Consider the following 20,929-nt stretch of genomic DNA (forward strand, 5'->3'; position numbering starts at 1 on the left):
CCACCTACAATATTTCCGTTATTTATATATTTTTTTTCATGTTCTACATACGAAAATGATGCAATTTTTACTCGTACAATACTGAAATGTTCAGTAATTTATTAAATACAAACAAATTTGATAATGTAAAAAATATTTTCAATAATGATACAACAATTTTTAGTGACGCCTTACAGTCGCCATTCGAGCGCTAAGGGTTAATACTCGATTGAGATTGTAGTGATTTTTGAAAACATTCTAGCAAAGAAGTAATACCAAAATTAGATTCTACGACCCCAAAACCCTTAACCTGTTAAATGTTTCTTAAGAGCGTGCACCTGTGTGCTCAAGTATTTGTAAGTTAGCATAATTTAGTACATTTTTCGTACATCGAGCACTCTCTTAAATTTTGTTTAATAGCAAATGCAAATTTTTTCCTACACGACGAGTATACTCGTCATTAGAAAAAAAAAATGTGTTTTCATGACGAGAATACTCGTCATAAATGGTTGAAAGAGAAGAAAACTGTTCTGGTTGTAATGAATAAACTGTTACATTTATGGAAAAACTGAGTAGACGAAATTTAAAACAGTGAGGGGTATTACAAAAATTTAATTAATTTCAACTCCAGAAAATGTTTAAAGGAAGCAGGATATTTTTTAGTGGCTTCCGTCTCTCGAAATCAATGTGGAAAATTTTCATTTTCCATAAGAATCCGCAGTAATTGATAATGTACAATTAACAGAACCGCGAATTTCGTCCAGGTTTTTGCGATTCTGGCCCACCGTGCGCCGTATGTGGGTGAGCTAGGTGAACGGAATTTGCGGATGCGCCGCTTACGTCAGTAGTATAAATAGTGAGACCTTCCGCGCGCTATCTAACTCCGAGCATAATTTCCCTGATAAATTCTCCGGAACGAGCGCGTGTAGTCAGTCGAAAATGTCGATGCAGTATGTGTTCGGAACTGGCCGTGATAAAAATTTGAAAAAATCACACTGGGAAACACGATCCTCGTTCTGCGACGAAGCATCGTCGCTCGGAATCGCATGGAATTACATACGCGTTCCCTGCACCAAAAATCGCCCGTGGCTGGAGAGTTAATGCTTCCACGTTTTCAAGTTGTAGCTATTTTTATATAAAAAAAAAATCCATAAAATCCACAGTCCCGTAATACACGTATCGTTCGTTGGAAATGTTTGATCGAACCGAGTTATTTCTATAGCGATCTTACCAGCAAACGGGACTGGCAAACGGCGCCAAACAGTTCTGCAAAATTGCAGCCGGATGGTCGAATAAATTACAGCGAAAAGCACTCGAGCTCGTCGCGTCGGCTCGCCACGAGGGTGGTCCGTTTCCCGCTCGAATCAGAGCGCATCGCATCGATTCATTCGCTCGTTATTGCCGCGTGCCTTCGAGCTCGCGCCTCCGGCTCCGGTGTTCCTATTATCGTAACTTCATTAACATCGTGTTACCGAAACTCCGTAATTATGCGCGCGAAGCTCGTCGCGGGACAGCTATTTCTAATTAAAACGGGCCGCTCTCCGTCGATCGCGCCGAGGAAAAAGTAGAGTGCCAGAGAGAAAGAGAGAGAGAGAGAGAGATCGTGCTCTCCCGTCGTGCTAACAACCGGGGAATCGGCGCGACGATCGATCTCTTTGGTTCCTCGCGCGACTCGTTTTCTCTCTCCCCGAAGCCGATTAAACTCGCGAGAACGGACAAAGCGAACGAAGCCGCGGCAGCGTTCGAGAGTGCTTCTCTTGTATCCACAATATGGAGTAGTTTGTTCGATACGAGCCGACACGCCGATTGCCAAGATTCGAGCCCCCTTTGATTCGCTAATCGCCGACCTTGTGCCACTTTCGTCCGCAAAACTTTTTCTCCGGCCACGTTCATTACCGGCCGACAGCTCGCAATCGATGGAAACGGGACGCGCGCGCGCTCGTTAAGTCGGCCAATTTCGACGACTGCGGATAATTGCATTGATTTCGAGGCGAGAGCTGGCTACCCTCCCGATCGAGATGCACATTTTCGATCGAGAGAAGAGAAACTGCCTACGATTCTCTTCTACGCGAATCGGTTTCGCGAAATTTAGCACCGACGACGTGCTAATGGGAGGATATGTTTGTTTACGCGAAGACGTGTATTGTGACACTTCGGCGACCATGTTGTCTTACGTTTTCTCGCGACACGGATTGCGGCTGGGGGAACGCAGTTTTAGAGGAAAAGCTGAAACGTCGGGGAAACTTCCTGTGGAAATTGAACGTGACTGCTCCAAATGAACAGATTGTCTGCCGAATGGACACTCCAAAAATTCCGACAGAATGAAAGTAGGTTGACTAAGGAAACCGAAAGTGAACAGCGAAAATTTCGCACAGTCCCATTTAACACTAGAACTACCGAGCAATAAATGCGACTGACGTATATTGCTTTGTAACAGTGGCAAGACTGTGCCCATTCGGACTTCATACAACTTTTATTGCAATATGTGCTTCAATGAAAAGGTTCATTAAAAAATTTCCGATGAAAACATTTATACAATTTCAGTAATTTTAAAAGAAAAAATTAGGAACCAGTCATTTTGACTGGTCCGGTTGTTTTAGTGTTAATCGTGCACTTCAGAACTGTAATGAAATAATCCTGTCAACACAAGTATTTTACGGCGAAGATTAACTTTTAAAAATTGGATGAAGAATAGTGTCCTTCACGCGTGATTGACGCAGCAATTACAGTGACGAATAGGTAGGAGCCAATGCAGTGAATTTAAACAGTTCTGTACGTTTTTGAAAGTTGTACGACTAAAAAGAATCGTACTACGGAGGCGTATTAAAATAAGAGGTGTAGAGATAAAGAAGTAGGCGTCACATAATCGTTACACTCAAGTGCTGCTTGGAAAAGTGTGTCATCAGATGTGGGAGCCGCTGTTCAGACTGCTGCACGATCGGAACTGAACGTGAAGTATGAAGCATGGAAACACAAAAACATCGAAAGAACGAGGACGCATCGAAAAGTGTTGTCTTCAAACAGAGCTAACGTATTGGTATTGATAATGAGAAGCTTACTGAGAAGAACCTAATGACCGAGGAAATGCGATTGCTTCTTCTTCTCCGAAGAAGACCAATCAAAACGTTGCACAATCACGAAACGCAATCAACCGATTAATATCCGCTGTCATAAAGATACCGTCGTAAAAGAGCCAACTTAATTAAGAAAATAAGAGGATTTACTAAAAGCGCCGATTTAATAAAAGAACGCAGTAATATTAACAGTTCCCTCAGCTGCTCCAAAATAACATTGATCACTAGACTGCGGATCTTCATGCAAAATAAAAACTTTCTACCCGAATTGCAACAAACTGGGGTGAAATAAATAATCTAATTTCCTGCTTAATATGTTTAATAGGTCGAAAATAATATAATAGTGTATTCAAATATTTCAAATGCATTTACTGTCTTAAATTAGGCCTACCCATTTTCATCATAAATGCATCAAATCCGCAGTCTATTTATCCCAATTCCCCACGAAAACCGAAGAGAATCTAACGAGGTCTAAATATGCCAATCAGTCGAACAAACGAAAATTCGCTAGAATCAAGAAGACCCGGAGAACACAGCAAGATTAACAATTCCGCGTTTCAAGTTCGAGAACGACATTCACCTCGAGATCCCCACAGAACTGATCACACAAACCACCTAATCCCTTCCCAACGATATCAACCAGGATGCACACTCCGAATCGATATCGAACAGCATCAAATCACAACTTTGAAAATACTAGATTCGCAGAAGAGAAGAGTCCAGAAGAGCCAGAGTGGTTCACCGAGTTTCCGGGTGGTCCACGTGGTTCATGTTGGTCTGGTGGTCTGCGTGCTACGTTGTACGGACACTCTAATCTCTTCTTGAGCACTGATCACTCGGATAAGGGTCTTCGGCGGCTAGTGGGACTGGTGGGGCTTGTGCGTTCTAATTGGCCGTGGCACGGGTCGCGATCGCGGATCACAGTGCGCGAGGGTCTGTGCGCTCGCAAGGACGAGCGGAAACGTCCATCGCGCGCGTCACGGAAGTGTCACGGTGCCGGGGAACGCGACGGTATAGAGGTAGAAGGAGGAACAGGAGGAGAGGAGGATGAAGAGGAGGAAGTGGTGGGGATGGTCGATCGCGTGCCTCGCGAAACCCGATGATCGATCGAACGAACTATAGCGAAGGAGCGAGGGACAGCAGGCCGCGTGCTGCTCCGGTCGCGGTTCACGGGCCACTGAGAGGGAAGTTGTGTTCTAGCCTCGGAGTTGTGTCGAGCCACCGGGAGACAGAGGCAACAGAGAGAGAATGAGAAGGAGAGAGAGAGAGAGAGAGAGAGAGGCCTCTCTCGGAGAGAGGGGCGAAGCGTGCCGTACGTCACATGCGCGCTGTAACCCCAAACAAAAATGCCGACCGTCCCTCTCGCACTCATGCAGACTCCCTCTCTCAATTCCTCTCGCTTCCTCTCTCTCTTTCTCTTTCTTCGTCTCGCTGCCTGCACCGTCAACAACAATAACAACAGCACGCGCGTCGCACGGGGATGCGACGGATCACTGCAGAATACGGAATCGGGAGGTCTGCCAAACTGCACCGCAACCTCTCCTGCCCTGGCGGCAAGGTCTCTCTCTCTCTCTCTCTCTCTCTCTCTCTCTCTCTCTTTCTCCTTTCCCTTCCTTTCTTTCCGCCTTCCTTTCTCTCCCTCCACTGTTCGCTGACAGCCGCTCGTAATCACCTTTTTCGCACAACTGCGGCAACTTCTGCCTTGCACGAGCCTTCTCGCTCTCCTTTAGACGCGACAGCCTAACCCAACCACCCAACTGTTACGTAAGGAATATCGGGGATGATTGGGCGAACCTGACGTCGGACTGTTCGGGGTGCATCGCTCCTTGATGCACTGACGTCGCTTCTGCGGAGCCAGGTTCTCGGGGACGGGGTAGGTAATTAGGGTGTCTCGAGTGACGTGGGTTCTACCTACGATCGTTCGTGATTCGCTGGTTTTACGGGAACTCACCTGGAACAGAAAAGAAATTGTTGTAGGTTAGCTATTGACGATTTTTTTCTTTTTTTGGAAATATTGGGGTTTGGGTTTTCAGATTTGGGACGGAGCAAGTGGATTATGAGACAAACTTTAATATGTTGGGTTAGGGATCCATTTACTGTGGCGGTACCAGTTACTGTGTCTTTATTAATTATACCTGTTTTTAAAGCATATTGAATATTACAAAAGAGATATTAAATTTTGCATTAAAATCAGTGAATACATATGTTATAAATCTCTTTTTCAATATTCATTATGCTTTGGAAATAAGTATAATTGGTACCTCCACACTAATTAGGTCCCTTGCCCTACACTGCTTTAACAGTAGGTTTACGGAGCATTAAATGTCACTATTTTACATTGCTCTACAGGGTGTACGGAATTTAAATGGCAAAACTTCAGGAGCGTGTAGGGGACCGAAAAACTAGGACAAAAAGTCTTTCAGAGATTTGCTCGTTTTGCTTCGTTTTGGAGAAAATCGCAAAAAAAGAAACGAAACAAGTTTTAATTTTTGTACTTATTTATGTACATTTTATTTACGTTATCATCTATTTAATGTAGATATTGTTCAAAATGTTGCCCTTTTGCAGCAATGCAAGCATTACATCTAGCACTGACTTGATAAATTATATCAGTTAAAACTATATCAGCGTATTCAAAATTAGAATATGTACGCGGCATTGTAGCTGAAGCTATTCACTCCAAAATATCTGAGTAATTGACTAAAGACTGATTAAGAAATCATGGAAGAAAGCAAGAATGTAAACAAACGAAAGAATGTAAATAATAACATCAAGTGTTTACATATCTCACTGTCACAACTCACACAACAATGTCAAAACAATCACAAATCCAAGTCTATACATTAACTCAAGAGAGCAACTGACAACGAGATATTGAATTTTTGCGATTTTCTCCAAAACAAAGCAAAAACGAGCAAATCTCTAAAAGACTTTTTGTCTTAGTTTTTTCGGTCCCCTACACGCTCCTGAAGTTTTTCCATTTCAATTCGGGACACCCTGTATAAAAATAACAAAAATGTGTCTGTCCAAATTTTCAGCCACTTTTTTTTACAATATATACCTAGGGAAATAAATTTGTTAAATGATTTCTCGGGGATACATGTTTACAATTTCAATAATCGGAGATTGGAAATATTAGAATCCGTCTTTTTTATGGCTCCCGTAATTTTAGTGTTAAATTGTACGTACTCATTCTTCTCATAAATGCGTAAAATCCAAAGTCACTTATACGCGTCTATGATTTTCCTTCGTAGGAGTATAATATTTGCTGTTTCATAACGTTGTGCAAGCTTAGTTTCATTCAAGTTGTTCGTAACGTGAGACGAATTAAATGCGTACGGTCAATCTGATTTCGTAAGGTGTCGATTGACTCAAGGTGACTCAATCTTAAAATCCACTGTCTAGCCACTGTATTTTCTTTCATTTTCCATGACGTATACAATGGTGTACAAAAGGCTAATAGGAGAAGTACAGTGAATTCTGGATGTCAACAACACGGGTCTTGCCATGTTTACACTCCTCGGCGTCCGAGGCCTCTCGAGCTTCGTGGCCCCGCGGCAGTTTATCATTCACGCCTTGGCGACGTATATAAAGAAATCACTGCAATATTCTTGTCTATCACCTTCCCAAAATATGCAACAAAATTCGCATCACTTATGGCATAACAACGCTGCAGATTTTACGCATTTACAACAAAAAAGGTGAGTAGATACTGCTAGAAATCACTCATTTGGGACACGAGCAATTGAGTACAATAATTTTTGAGTTCAATAATTTTCCAGCAGAACGCAGAAACCAACACTGCAGATTTTACGCATTTACAACAAAAAAGGTGGGTACCTACTGCTAGAAATCACTCATTTGGCACACGAGCAATTGAGTACAATAATTTTCGAGTTCAATAATTTTCCAGCAGAACGCAGAAACCAACACTGCAGATTTTACGCATTTACAACAAAAAAGGTGGGTACCTACTGCTAGAAATCACTCATTTGGCACACGAGCAATTGAGTACAATAATTTTTGAGTTCAATAATTTTCCAGCAGAACGCAGAAACCAACACTGCAGATTTTACGCATTTACAACAAAAAAGGTGGGTACCTACTGCTAAATATCACTCATTTCGGACACGAGTTCAATAATTTTCCAGCACAACGCACAAACCAACGTTCACCGAAACAAGGCGTCTCGAAGTGCTCTCATTGACCTAGCTAACATCCCCAATATCAACGACCATAAAGTTCCAACGAACGGCTTCGGTAACCCGCTCCAGTAACGAAAGAATAAACAAAGAGTTCTAAAGTAGCGTGCAGCATGGTGCTTTTGGATATCGAAGAGGCCATAAGCAGCGTCGGGAACGACCGGCAACATTCTTGTCCGGGCAAAGAATACCGAGGAGCGATTTCGTGGCGTTCCAAGCACCGGAAGCTCAGCTCCCAGCAGCTATAAAAGAAGGACGGAACGGAACGGAACGGAACGGAACGGAACAGGGGGTTCGGTAGCGGAGAGCTAAAGGTCCGTTCCCTGGAAAACACTCGAGGGCTGGAAGGTTCGGTTGGGCGCGTCAAACGGCATTTCCTCGGGGCGAGGCACATCGCGTAACGTTATTGTCCTGACGCGTGTTACCGCAAGAAAGCGATAGCGCCGGTGCGGGATGAAGTGGCGGGCAGAGCACTTGCTTCGTAAAAGCCGTAGGAGGCCGCGTTTGATATTCGGTGTGTAGACGGGACGGAAACGTGGCCAGGTTGCGAGCAACCGGCTCGAGAGGATTGGGGGAGCAGCCAGAGGCTCGCGGGTATCCGCGTGTCACGGCGGGGCTCTCGGTTTCCGAGTGTCACTTTACGGCTGACAGTAACGGCCGCGAACTGATAGCACGTAGAAACCGGGCGCGCGCGATACCGTCGATTCGACGCGCAACGCTCTCGTCACGGATAGCCGGAGAGCCACCCACTTCCGGCTAGGCGATCTTGTAATGCGAAAATCCTTTTCGATTTTCCTCACGGCCGATCTTCCGGCTCGATGTTCCAAAAAATTCGATGCACTCGCTCGACTCGAAGAGGATCCACGAGGATGACGGGGTGGATGTGTGTGCAGGTGCAAGTTGATATTCTATCGAATTTTCTTCGCGGGCGATCTTTGGACTGGACGTTTCAACAAATTGTATGCACTTGTTCGATTGGAAGAATTGAGCTTGTGACAGCGAAGAGGTGCAAGCTACAATCCTCTTCGATTTTTTCGACGGGCGATCTTCTAGCTCGATGCTCTAAAAAATTGATACTATGGGTCGATTGGAACTGTTGGGTGTGTTTATGACAGTCGTGAACGTAGATTGCACTGTGGCACATTATCCTAGCTCTGCAGGAGCTCGAGAGCTACGACGCCACGCCCACTTGATGCGGGCCACGCCTACTTGAGACAGGCCTCGTCTATTTGGGATAGACCACGCCTACTTGAGAAAAACAACACCTACTCGAGGCAAAGCAATCCTATTTTACGCAGAGAATGTAAGCGATAGTTCAACATTATGTTGTTGATTTTATTGCGAAATATGAAACAGGTACGAGATCTGAAGATAGCCTAAGACATTCGTAATCAGACATTTCTTTGTGTTACTCTTCTGGATCCAACAGGAATCGAAAGCCACAAAGCCACGCCCCGTAGGACAGTCTATATATAGAAGAAACCTACTTGCATTGTTAAATAGAGAAACATAGAAAATGAGGAACTGCAAGACAAGTATAGATTGTCCTGCAGGACAGTTTCTGGCTGCACAGAGATCGCGAGGAACGAAGCCACGCCCATTCAGAGCACCTCGTACGAACAGAGAGCGAGATGAATGTCCTTCTATTGTTAGTTTTCTAAGTCTTCTTCCACCATTCTATGAAAGATCGTTCTCGGTGTCACTCTGGAGTGCCCTCACGAGCAAAATGTTGTAGTTACCAGTGGCTACTGTATCTCTCCACAGATCGTTTAGAAAAAGATAATGAGACGTGTGCTGTAGGTTTTGGCACGGGCCAGACTGTCCGGCTTAATTCCGTTCTTCGCCGGATGAAATACGTGCGAATCTCTTAATCGCGGAAAGGTTTAACGAGCTCCGTAGACGCCATAAATTCTCCCTTATTTCCAAATTATTCCGTCGGACGGGTACTTTTATTTGCGCCCGGATAGAGAATGAAGAACGCGCGGCCGAGTCCAAACTGACCGCCGACAATAATTCTGTGTGCGCAGTCGTCTTGGCAGTCCCCGAGCCGTGCGCGGCAACGGCAACTGGACCGGAAGCGTCCATTACGCGCGAGGAAAATTAAGTCCCGCGTATAATGGCCTCTCTCGCAGCCCATTGCGTCCGGCACGACGACCACCGGCCACGAGAGACGATCCTCTCTCTCCACTTTTCTCCTCGTTCGAGAGAATTCTTTCCCGCGACGGCACGATAATAACATTCGGATTGGACGACAGCGGACGCGTTTTCCCCGCGTCGCGGGTGCGGTGTCCGGACCGCCATAGGTGAACGGGAATCGGTCCGGACAGAGGCTTTCCCGGCCGGGGGAAAAGAATGGCCGCACGGATCAGTGAGCCGAGACTCGAACAACTCGAAGCCCTTCATTCCCAGAACGACGGATCCTTCGATTAACCTATCGGACTCGTGTACCAGCTCTTTCTCTTTAATCCCGGCCGTACGAGCTGCCGCTATCTGCTACAGAGCTCACCGTGCCCGTTCCGATCGAAATGGATGAGGGCGAGACCGCGAGAATCCCGCATCTGCACCGAAGAAAAAGAACCCCGTTCGATTCGGCTCCGAACACCCGGAACGTCGTCTTTCCACCGATGAACGGTTTAGGGCAGACTCCTTCCACCTAGACTAATCTCGGTATCGACGCGGACGTCTGTCATGAACACGTACGGCCGACGATGTCACAACAGAGCAGACTGATCCTGTACATTATGGCGATATTATCAATTATGCAGTGTGTCCCACGAACTCTGTACACTTGGATATCTTGGTGATTTCAAACAATACGGGAAAATGTTACGTACACTAGCGGCGGAAAGTATGTTAACACCTTTTCAAGCGGAATAACTTTTTTAAAATTGGTCCAAATGACTTGAATCTTTTCTAGATGTTAGACCAACTAGTTTGCTACAGAATGACTAAACAAACATCTTTTTAGATTGCAATCGGTTGGAATGATAAAGAAATGAAAAAATTATGATTTTTCAACTTTTTTGTCGTAGCCTATAACGATAATTTAAAAAATGCGTTTTGTTGATTTCGGTAACTTACATGCATACTGAAAATTTCATAAAAATCGGTCAATGTTGCAATGAGCTACAAATGTTTCAAGATGATCACATAAGGGCGATATTCCCTGGCAAGGTCGAAAATCTGCGACTTTAACCCTTAAACTCGCATCTTGAAATGTTTGTAGCTCATTGCAACGTTGACCGATTTCAATGAAATTTTCAGTATGCATGTAAGTTACCGAAATCAACAAAACGCATTTTTTAAATTATTTGGACCAATTTTAAAAAAGTTATTCCGCTTGAAAAGGTGTTAACATACTTTCCGCCGCTAGTGTACGTATAAATGATATTCTTGCAAGTGGAGGCGAAGAGAAGATACAGAGGTCACCTTTGTTTTTTAAATGGAATGTCCAATTTTTTATGCTCGATTTCGATAGATTGCCGTATTCTGAGTATTAAAGTACTGAAGTTTATTTGCCCTAAAACTTACCGTTGCTGAGATATTCGACTGTTTTTATTCTATCACCTTCATTAACGTATTCAAGGATATGCTCGCTACGTCAGATGTAAACATTGGTAGGCTTCCGACGTCTCTCAGTGTCAGTCAGTTTCTCAGTTAGCGAACATAAGATAGTCAATATGAAATGTTCATTTGATGAACAATTAGAGATGCTTCTAATGCATGGAGAAAGTAAGAGAAACGCAACTGTGCCTCGAAATTTGTACGGTGAAAGATATCCAAACCGCGTATGCTCTTCACACAAGATTTTTGAAAGATTGTGTAAACAATTAAAAGAAACTGGAAGTCTCGCCGTTCGTAAGATGAATCGTGAAAAGCCTGTATGTAGCGATGAATATAATGAAATTAATGTTGTTGCAATGGTACATCATAATCCTCATATCAGTGTACGTGAAGTGTGAAGTACACTTAATGTGAAATATTCTCAAATCGATGGAAAACGCGGTGGCACAATTTGCTGGCAAGCACGAAGTCCATATTTAACGCCCCTAGACTTTTTCTTGTGGGGGACATTGAAAAATACTCTGCGTCGAGATGCACCAACAACTCCGGAAGATACGAAGCAACGAATTATCGCAGCGTCTGCTACAATAGACGCCCCAACAATGAGACGTGTAAGAGACGCAACAGTTCAAGGACTACAACGTCGCATCGTTGCAGATGGCCGACATTTCGAACATCCTCCATGAAAACAGTCGAATATCTCAGCAACGGTAAGTTTTAGGAGAAATACACTTTAGTACTTTTATACTCAGCATACGGGAATCTATCGAAATCGAGCATCAAAAATTCCATTTAAAAGAACAAAGGTGACCTCTATATCTTCTCTATGGCTCCACTTGCAAGAATATCATTTCTACCATATTATGCAGTTTCTTAAACCCTACAACTTCTGTAAGTAACATTTCCTCGTATTGTTTGAAATAACCAAGATATTCAAGTGGACAGAGTTCGTGGGACACACTGTATATGAGTGATAGTTCTAAGAAAAGCGACTGCTTCGACTATCTTTTGTGTGCAAATGCTGGGGACAGTCCTCCAAGCTGGGACTGGAAACTACATTTTTTGAACGTTTAAAGAGGTTTAGTAGCCAATGAGTAGTAGTAGTGGGGTAGTTCAGACAAAAATGTCTTCTCTTGTCGAGAATCTTTTATGCTGAAATGGCGGAGATAATCCTCAAAGCTGGTAGTTGAAGCTACATTTTTCGAAAAAACGCTGGGAATATAAAGATTTAATATTTTCTTGTTAACCTCTTAACGTAACAATTATTTTGTAAAAGTGTGTATTATATTATATTGTAATACCCGAGTATTCTCGGGCTTTTCAGTTAAGAGGTTAACTAGTCCTTCTGAATCTAGAAGAACAAGTTCTACTTTCATATCGATACTAAAATATAAATATGAAAAATTCCAAACCAAGACAGAGAACAGGTCTGAATTAGGTGTCTTAGGAGTTTCACGTCTTTCACGACTACACAATAATTGTTATCCCGCGTTTTCTATCTTTTCTATAGAGTATCCTGGAAGGTATCAGGAGCATTTACGGAGCTTTGTACGATTATTCCGTCTACGGTTCGGTCGGATCCCTTGTCGTACAAATCAGAGGGCCTTCGATGGAAACCGCGCGCCCTTCGGTAGGTAGCTCGATCTTTATTTATGACGCGTACGGCTTCGCTGGTCAAGCGAAGCAAGAGGATCGTACCAGTTGTATCGCAACAAAGTGTACGGGTAAGTGTTTGCGCAACCTTGTAACAAGAGATACCGCGATCCGATCCCGTCTGTCGCGGGTATGTTTGATTTCTGGGTCCGTCGAAAGCACACCGCCCCGGGTCATTCTAAAGATGATTAATCGATCCGATAGGTTAATTAACCTGCGCGCGGTTTCATTAGAGCGGTCCCTGGCGACCGGTGGCTATGCTGGGAATTTTAGTGAAATTCCAGCCGGTTCTCTCGGGCCGTCGTCGTGCCGTGAAGTTTGAGAGGCCACACGCCCACGCGTCTCGTGCCGCCGGGTAACGAGAGTCTTTTTTCAATTACGGGGTCGCCGAGACGACACAGCCACTGCTCGTAATTATTGCTCGCCCGACTCGCAACTAGGTTGAAAACGCGCGAAGGATCTTAGAATATTTTCTGACTGCAATTAGGTCTCGCTCGGACCTAAAGAGCCCGGGCGAAAATAATAAGAGAGGTTTGTTTAATATATGATCATTGGACCGGAGATCGCATTTATTGCAAGTACGAGGGTATTGCTTCTTCATTCAACGCTCAGCATTTGAGATAATCGAGCGGAAAATCTTGCGGATCCAGACGGAAGGATCGACAAGAATTTGTCTGTGCATGGCTGACCGTTTCTACTTGGAACTCTTCGTCTCTTTCTAAGACGATTTTCTCTTTTGTTGTTAACTGGAAAATTTGTATCAAGCGCAAGGAATTCCGAGGTTTTGTCTGTGCATGGCTGGCCGCTTCTACTCAGAACTCTTCGTCTAATTCTGTCTCAATTTTCTCGAAAACGCTAATTGGAAAAATGGTATCAAACAGAAGACATTGGAAATTGTCTGTGCATGGCTGACCGTTTCTACTTGAAACGCTTAATCTGTTCTTAACACGATATTCTCGAGAGCTAACTCACGGAAAAAATTGTATCATACAGTTTCTCTTCGTTTTGACGGAAGGGATCGCTTAGTACAATCTTTTCTCGATACATGTCGTAAACACCTGGCTGATAAAAGTCGTAGAACTATCCCCACTACCGTGGGCTATGCCCCGTGAGGAGCCACGAAACTCGAGAGGCCTCGGACGCCGAGGAGTGTAAAGTCGCGTGAATCAAATTATCTCCTGGACGATACATGTCGCTGGCAAGACCCGTGTTCTTGACAAATATCGAGAAAACACTGTATCCTTTAGTGTCATGCTTTCAGCCGAATTCTGTGCACGATAAGCTAAAAAATACGACCAGTCGCAGACCGGGAAGCTGGTTCCAATCGAAGAAAACCGTCAGGCGAATCGAACAGGTGAAAGCCGCGCGTTGACGAGCGAGTGAAGTAGGAATTCTAATTTCAAAGGGCGAGAAAAGGTCTCCCCCGCTAATAGGGAGCTAAAAGGAGGATCAGTCGCCCTCTTGGTCGCTTTTCACCGTTTCCGCGGCGTATTGTCCCCGAACTTTTACACCCCAGACCGATCGACAAAAGGGACACGGGGCTCGATTCATCGACAGGGTTCTCTCTCTGGTGCTCTGTGCGACGGGGTCGCGGTATCGACACGCAAAATACAGGCTGAAATCGTTTTTCCCTCGGAAGACTCGAGGGGGGTGGGGGGTGTGGCATGGAACCGTCGGTTTCGCCCTTTTAAAGTCGGCCTAAGTGGATTTTCGGCCAGAATCAGCGATAAACTTGCTCGCAGGGATCCCGCCGGTCCTGGCCACGCGAGCCGAATCAATATCTAATTTCGCCGACTTTTGTCGTTGGCTGACGAAGGGACGAAGGGACGAAGGGAGACCGCGAACAGGAAGGAAGGAAGGAACGGAGGGGAGAGGAAGCGAGCAAGCTGGAGACCCGGGAACGGTGAATACGGGGGCCGGAGATGCTTCCTTCCGAATCTTCGAAACTCGATAAGGCGTGCGTCGAGGTCCTCTGCCGCCAGGAGATCCTCCTACAGGATTCTCCAACAGGAAGCGCCCCCGAGCGTTTCCCGAAAACGCTCTGAAAAATCTGTGTGCCGTCGAACGGCAGCCGCAAACACTGGCACTCGATAAATCTGGATTTTTGTCGAGGCGCACATATATCCGCGGCTCTCTGTAATTCTTTTTTCGAACGGAAACACACGCTGACATTTTTGCGCGCGCCGACCCGCTCGAAATCCGGCAGAGTAATTGCCGCTGTGTAAACGCTGCATAATTCACCCCCCATCTAGTTCGATAATTGGTAAATGCACCGACTCCGGCCGACGGTAGTTACAAAGTTCGCCAGCGGCGCGGGTTTAATTAAATTTCCGCGTATCCTCGGCCGGCCGCACGGATTCGCTCGGTGGAAAAAAAATGATCCGCTGGCCGTTATTATCGTAAACAGAAATTAATTCGGAAATTACCGGCCGAGACTGAAATATAAACACGCCGCTGTTTCGACGATTGCGCCACTTCTGCTGCGGTGGTTACTTATTTTACCGGGTTTGCCTTCTGTGTTCATCGATTATGCTGCAATTATGACTGTGCCGGAGCAATTGCAATATTTCTCAACTGTTGCGTACGCACGGCGGAACTTACTCCCGTGCATTTTAATACGCTCGCTACGGTTAGCATGCTTGTATGACGTTCATGATCTCGTTGGGCGCATAAAAATGGTCAAATTCATTGGTTGCACGTTGTTATTTAGGGTCGCGGAGATTCCAATATTTCACAAAGCAGGTACAGTGACTCTTATTAATATTCGGACACTCTTAAAAAGACGACAACTACTTTAATATTGGACCATACGACTTGTATTTTTTTTTTTTTTTTTTTAGAAGTTAGAACAATTGGTTCTCTACATAAGATGAAGACAAACTTTTTTTGAAAATCGCAATTAATCGGAATTGCAGAGGAACGCGTCTCCCTGAAACGGGGGACGAATTTATTCGTACAGATTGATGAATGAATTTTTGTGTTATTGCATTGAATTAACAAATTGGAATCTGAAAAATGCAAGTGGGCTGAAAGGACGTCCTCAAAGTGCTAAAAAGAGTGAAAGAATGTGAGCTGTAGTATGTAGTTTTCAAATAGTCTAAGTAGAAAAATCACTGAATCGTATGACGAGCAAGCTTTGAAATGAAATAGAGGGAACAGTTTAGACAGCAAAGGGTTAAATGGGATACGGTGTCCAAAATAGGAAGGCCAGAATAATATCAACGCGTGACAACAGGCGGGTCCCGATACGCGTGAGCCTGAAATTTAATAAGGCCGGTCGCCGCGTTGGAAACGGCCCCGATTAATATCCAAGATAGCGCTAATCATCGCGGAGATCGTTACGGAGAAGACGAAACGTTCTCGTAAGCGGCTCGATCACTCTCACCCCTTGAGCAGATCTAACGAGCCGAGGGTTGCTCGATCGACAGCCCGGATAAGGGTAGGAGCTGATTTTTTCTTTGACTAGCGAGATAAGCGACCTACCAACCCCCGAAACTCGAGTTTCCGCGACTGGACAGGGGCTGCGTTTTCGAGGGAAATTCAACGGAGCACGGGAACCGGCGAGAGTCGATTTGTCGACGCGTTTATGGCGATACGCGTTCGAGATCTCGCGAAACTGTTTCCGCCCCTGCCGCCCGGCCAATGATCCGCCACAGATAAATCATCCCTTCGTTCGAGCGGGACTCTTGTTGTCATAGCAATAATCTTTTTCCGACGCTTCGACACACGCGTATAACTTGCTCGCTCCCTTTTCGAAGTATAGTGAACGCTGCTCTGGGGCTTTCTATCAGTTTAGCTGGTTCTTATCGGTGTTCTGCTTCGATGGATCCCGGGAATCACTTATTAAAGCAGTTCTGGCGATCTTGTTTCTCATCTGGAAGCGCAGGTATATCACTCTATTATGTCTCTTGATCAGTTTTTTGATTTGCGAAAATTCACTGCTGCTAATTTGTGGTTAGATTGTTGCGGAGAGCATAATTTCTGAATCTATTCGTATGTCTTTCAATGATTGTACGTTCTCTAGAAATATTTTTCCAAGAGGTTCTTCGGCAAAGTCACTTGTGTATCGTTTGCAAACTCGTATTGCAAATATATATGAAATAATTACAGTACGATCAGGAAGAACAAAAATTCTACTCTTACTAGATATACAAAAATGTAAAATGGAATTAAGACTGGTTAACACCAGAACAACCAAGCAGTAAATGCAACTGGAACACATTGCCTTGTAATAGCAACAAAATTGCATTTGTTTAAATTTCGTACCAGTTTTGTTCAAATGTCTCCTTCAACAGGGAAGTTTAATAAAAACTTTTCTCGTGGAAACATATTTATGATTTCAATATTTCTAAAAGAAAAAGTCATTTTGACTCGTCCGGCAGTTCGAGTGTTAAAATAGAGAAAAATTGGAAAGAAATTATGTTTTAACATTAAAGGATTAGTTTCGAAATAAAATAAAAAATCTTCGACAGTCTACAGTGAATTCTCGAGATATCTCAACAACACGGGTTTTGCTAGCGTCGTGTACCGTGTATACTCCGCGGTAGTGGGTATAATTCCGCGACGTTTATCATCCAGGCCTTGGCGACATATATAGAGAAATCACTGTATTTCAGTCTCAAACAGCAATATTCACAACCTGTCAAATCTGTTTCAATATGCGCTTGTCGACCAATTTCCCAGGATCAGCAGAGATTGTTTAAATCTGGGGATTACTCTGTAATCTTTCGACTGGGCAGAACTTATGCGAAAAATTGTCGACAAAGGTCGAGACTGTGGTGGAAGGAGGTCAGGTATTAACGAACCGTAATTGCTACGAATGTTTAGAATTTCGGTGCAACTGGTCCCGGCGGCTCGTTAACCGGAATCCTCCAGCGCGTCCTTTAGCTTGTCGTAATCTCTGCAAGAGGTCCGAACAGGAATAACGAGGCACTGCCGTCGGGATCGCGGGGGGGGGGGGGGGGGAGGGGCGGCGAAATCGATAGAATTAATGACTCCGTGGCTATACAGCGCGTAATATTATCCTTGGTGTAGTCGGGCTTGCGGCGTCGCGGTTTCCTACGCGTTTGTTACTCCCGACAGACTTCCGCTCGATCGATTCACGCTGACAATTCCTTCGGAACTCATTCCTGATTTTCCGTCGAAAACAAAAAACGGTCCTGTATTCTTCAGGATTTCAATCCGTCAAAAATATGCCCACTTTCAATAGAGTTGCAGGCGAAAGTTCTAATTTCATTTCCAGATCCATTCACCTCTTATTCTGGCACATTTAATTTATTGTACGCGTTTAGAAACATGTTCCTTATAACGCGAACGCTACGCTATCGTTATTGAGAACATGCCAATCGTAACAGTTTTTCTCGTATAACAGCTTCGACATATTCTCAATAACGTTAACGTGGTATCGTGTCATAATGAATCAGTGAATAGTAGGTCAGTCGAAGCTTACTGCTACAGAAACTCGAGACAAGAAAAGACGTCGCAGATATGAAAACTCTTCAATTTGTGTATGTACCCAGTTAACAGGATGTGAAAGAAGTTGCAGATAAACATTGAAGGTTCCATTTGTTCTCTGTTGTTAAATTGACACAGTGGTGCGAAGTTGAAGAGAAATCTTTCAATTTATGTCTACTATTTTATTAAAACTAGACTGGAAGGAGTAAGGAAATGTGATTCTTCCAATTATACAAAATTAGTGAAACGATGGATGGCTAAAATAATGATTGAATTATTGATTTAATTAACGTAGGAATTTGTACTTTGAGTTCATTCCTTATTCTGGTAAAGCTAATTTGTTCTCTGTTGTTAAATTGGCAGAGTGGCGAGAAGTTGAAAAGAAATCGTTCAATTTATATGTACTATTTTACTGAAACTAGACTTGATGGAGTAAGGAAATGAGATTCTTCCAACTATACAGAATTAGTGGGACGATGGCTAAAACTATTATTAGAATCATTCATTTAACACTAAACCTACCATCGCCGGTCAAAATGACCAGTTCCAGATTTTGTCTTTTACAATGACTGAAATTATAAAGATGCTTCCGCGGGAACCATTTTCTTAAAACTAAATTGGAAGGAGTGAGGAAACGAGATTCTTCCAACTATACAGAATTAGCGGAACGACCTCTGAAATAATTATTAGAATCATTGATTTAATGAACGCCGGAATTTGGTTGTGAGTCCTTGCGAAAAAAGAACTGTATAGTGCAATCTCTTCGTGCAAGGTCACATCAAATTAACAGGATAAAGATGTCAAGAAGCGAGAGAAGACAACAAGGACATAGTCTTAGAGGGTGTACGTGGCCGGTAACTGACGACGGGTCATTCATCCGGTCAGAAATATTCCGGTTGGCGAGCGTGCCGCGAAAACAATAAACAAAAACCGTGGGACGTGTAAATACGAACGTGAAGGGGGTTGAAGTATCGCGGGGTGGCGGAACGATCGTCATTGTTCCGGGGCTGGGTGCTCGAACATCGAGAACAGAGGGTCGTTCGCGAGATACCTGTGCAGAGAGACTGAGAGATGCAGCGAGAGAGAGAGAGAGAGAGAGAGAGAGAGAGAGAGAGAGAGAGAGAGGCCGAGGGGTGGCACGAGAGCCGTTCCCATTTAGCTGTTCGTTCGCCAACGATTTCTCGATTACAATGCTCTCTGCGCCTCATGCTCATCGCGCGCGAGCTTTCCGAGGTACATTAACGGCCCGGCCGATCCGGCGTTCGGGAAATGCTAGCCGGCCGCTTTATTGCCGCCGGTATTAACAATTTAATGCGTCTGAATTAAAGTTGTTCGACGGGGAACTCGGAGTTACGGCGGCGCGACACGGGATCCGTTCGTCGCGGAATTAAAAAGCGAGAGAGAGCGGCCGAGCGAGCCACTCTCGAAACCCGATTCCGCGCCGGATCGGAATCCAATGATTTCCCCGAAAGCAAACGGAAATGGACGCACGAAAATGAACGGTGCCCCGTGTAAAATCGATCCGCGCCGTATTGTTTCTGCGCGCCGCGAATTAAACGGTGACGCAACGCGGCCGTTCGTCGTATACCGGCATTACTTTAATTGCCCGTCGAATCCAATATACTCGGCCGCCGTCCCCGTGTCGAATATCCAATTACCAACGGTGTACCGCATTCGATTTGTCAATACGCTCGCCGCACAGGAACCAACCCCTAAACAGCAAACACCGGGTCCTCGGCTACCGGTGCGACACATATTTCATACGTCATCGAATCACTGTTCGCGACGTCTGCAGAGTTTATTCTGAGAAAATGTCTGCGGAACTTCCCCTTTCTCGTCCAAGGTCATAATAGAACGTTGATAAAACCATGACGGCGAAGATGAATGATTGTTAATAATGAACAATTTCATGCTTAACACGTTGACTGCCATGTCACCCATATGTGGGTGACGGAAATATTTGTCCAGGTTTTAACATGAATTTTTACGTTAATATATTCGTTGTACCAAATTTAATTAGGATCTGTAAAATGCAAGAAAGTTGGAGGACTATTCAATATCATACATTTAATTGTTGGATGACCGGAAGTTGGAGGACTATTCAATATCATACATTTAATTTTTTGCAATTTTTATTTCATTAAATAACTTACTTTGATTTTATGGAATTTTTGAGGTTTCTAGTTTGGCAGTGAAAGTGTTAAAGGGGGAACTTTGTGTAAAATGAAACTTTTGAGCATTTTTTTTTTCTTGTTTACATCGATAGGAAATTGCCTCAGGAATACGATAAAAAAAGTTAGAAAGTGATCAGGGATGTTCTTGTACGTTACTTTCGAAATAAAGTGAACGGTTGTATTGGGCGGAGCGGCTCAGGTAGTCGGACTCTCGCCGGAAAGGCTCGTGTTTCTCGAAAAGAAGAAAAAACAGCTGAAGTACAACTTTTTGAGGAACAGGAAGATCTGTTCTATGGCCCTGAAATCGCTGACTAGCAAAAAACCGCGGTAAGTTAAAATGAATTGAGATTTTTTCACGATATATAAACACGTAACGTGTCTTTCACGTTACTCAAACTTTAAACGCATTTTTCTCGAAACGCAAAATTTCGCACGCCGTGCAGCGTAGCTCAAAAACTGATTACTCGATCTTTATGAAACTTGGTATATATATTCTACAAATAATTGGCCACAAAATCACGAGCTCCGAAGCGAAACTAGAAATGTTAAATTTATTATAGGGGATGCTGTTTTAACCCTTTTAATTCTAAAGATCTTAATAAAATTCGGTTTATATAGATATGTCACAATAAAAATAAATGTCTAAACCCAGTAAAAAATCACTGTCAGTCATATGTGACTGACATGGTTAACGTGTTAACGGAAAATCATAACAGAAAATTCGTTTTTTTTTTCAAACTTCGCCATTATTGCAATTTTTCAAATTTTAATAGAAAACGAATGTCGTGCGTATTTGCATAAACTAACTAACTAAATATTTTTGTTTACA

General features: G+C 43.9%; 1 protein-coding gene across 11 annotated transcripts in view; it reads right to left on the reverse strand.

Annotated features, from left to right (window-relative positions):
• The window catches only part of LOC143365523 (uncharacterized protein CG43867), a 199,992-nt gene that overhangs the window by 75,337 nt on the left and 103,726 nt on the right, over positions 1-20,929 (reverse strand). Inside the window, exon 1 of one of the 11 annotated variants that reach the window (XM_076805776.1) lies at positions 3,634-3,884. The exons of the other annotated variants lie outside the window; for them this stretch is intronic. The gene's annotated coding sequence lies outside the window, so the exon portion shown is untranslated. Of the gene's footprint in view, positions 1-3,633; positions 3,885-20,929 lie in introns of those variants that run through there. 11 annotated transcript variants of the gene reach the window in all.

The sequence above is a fragment of the Halictus rubicundus genome, chromosome 2 (assembly GCF_050948215.1).
Source record: "Halictus rubicundus isolate RS-2024b chromosome 2, iyHalRubi1_principal, whole genome shotgun sequence".
Taxonomy (NCBI): Eukaryota; Metazoa; Arthropoda; class Insecta; order Hymenoptera; family Halictidae; genus Halictus; species Halictus rubicundus.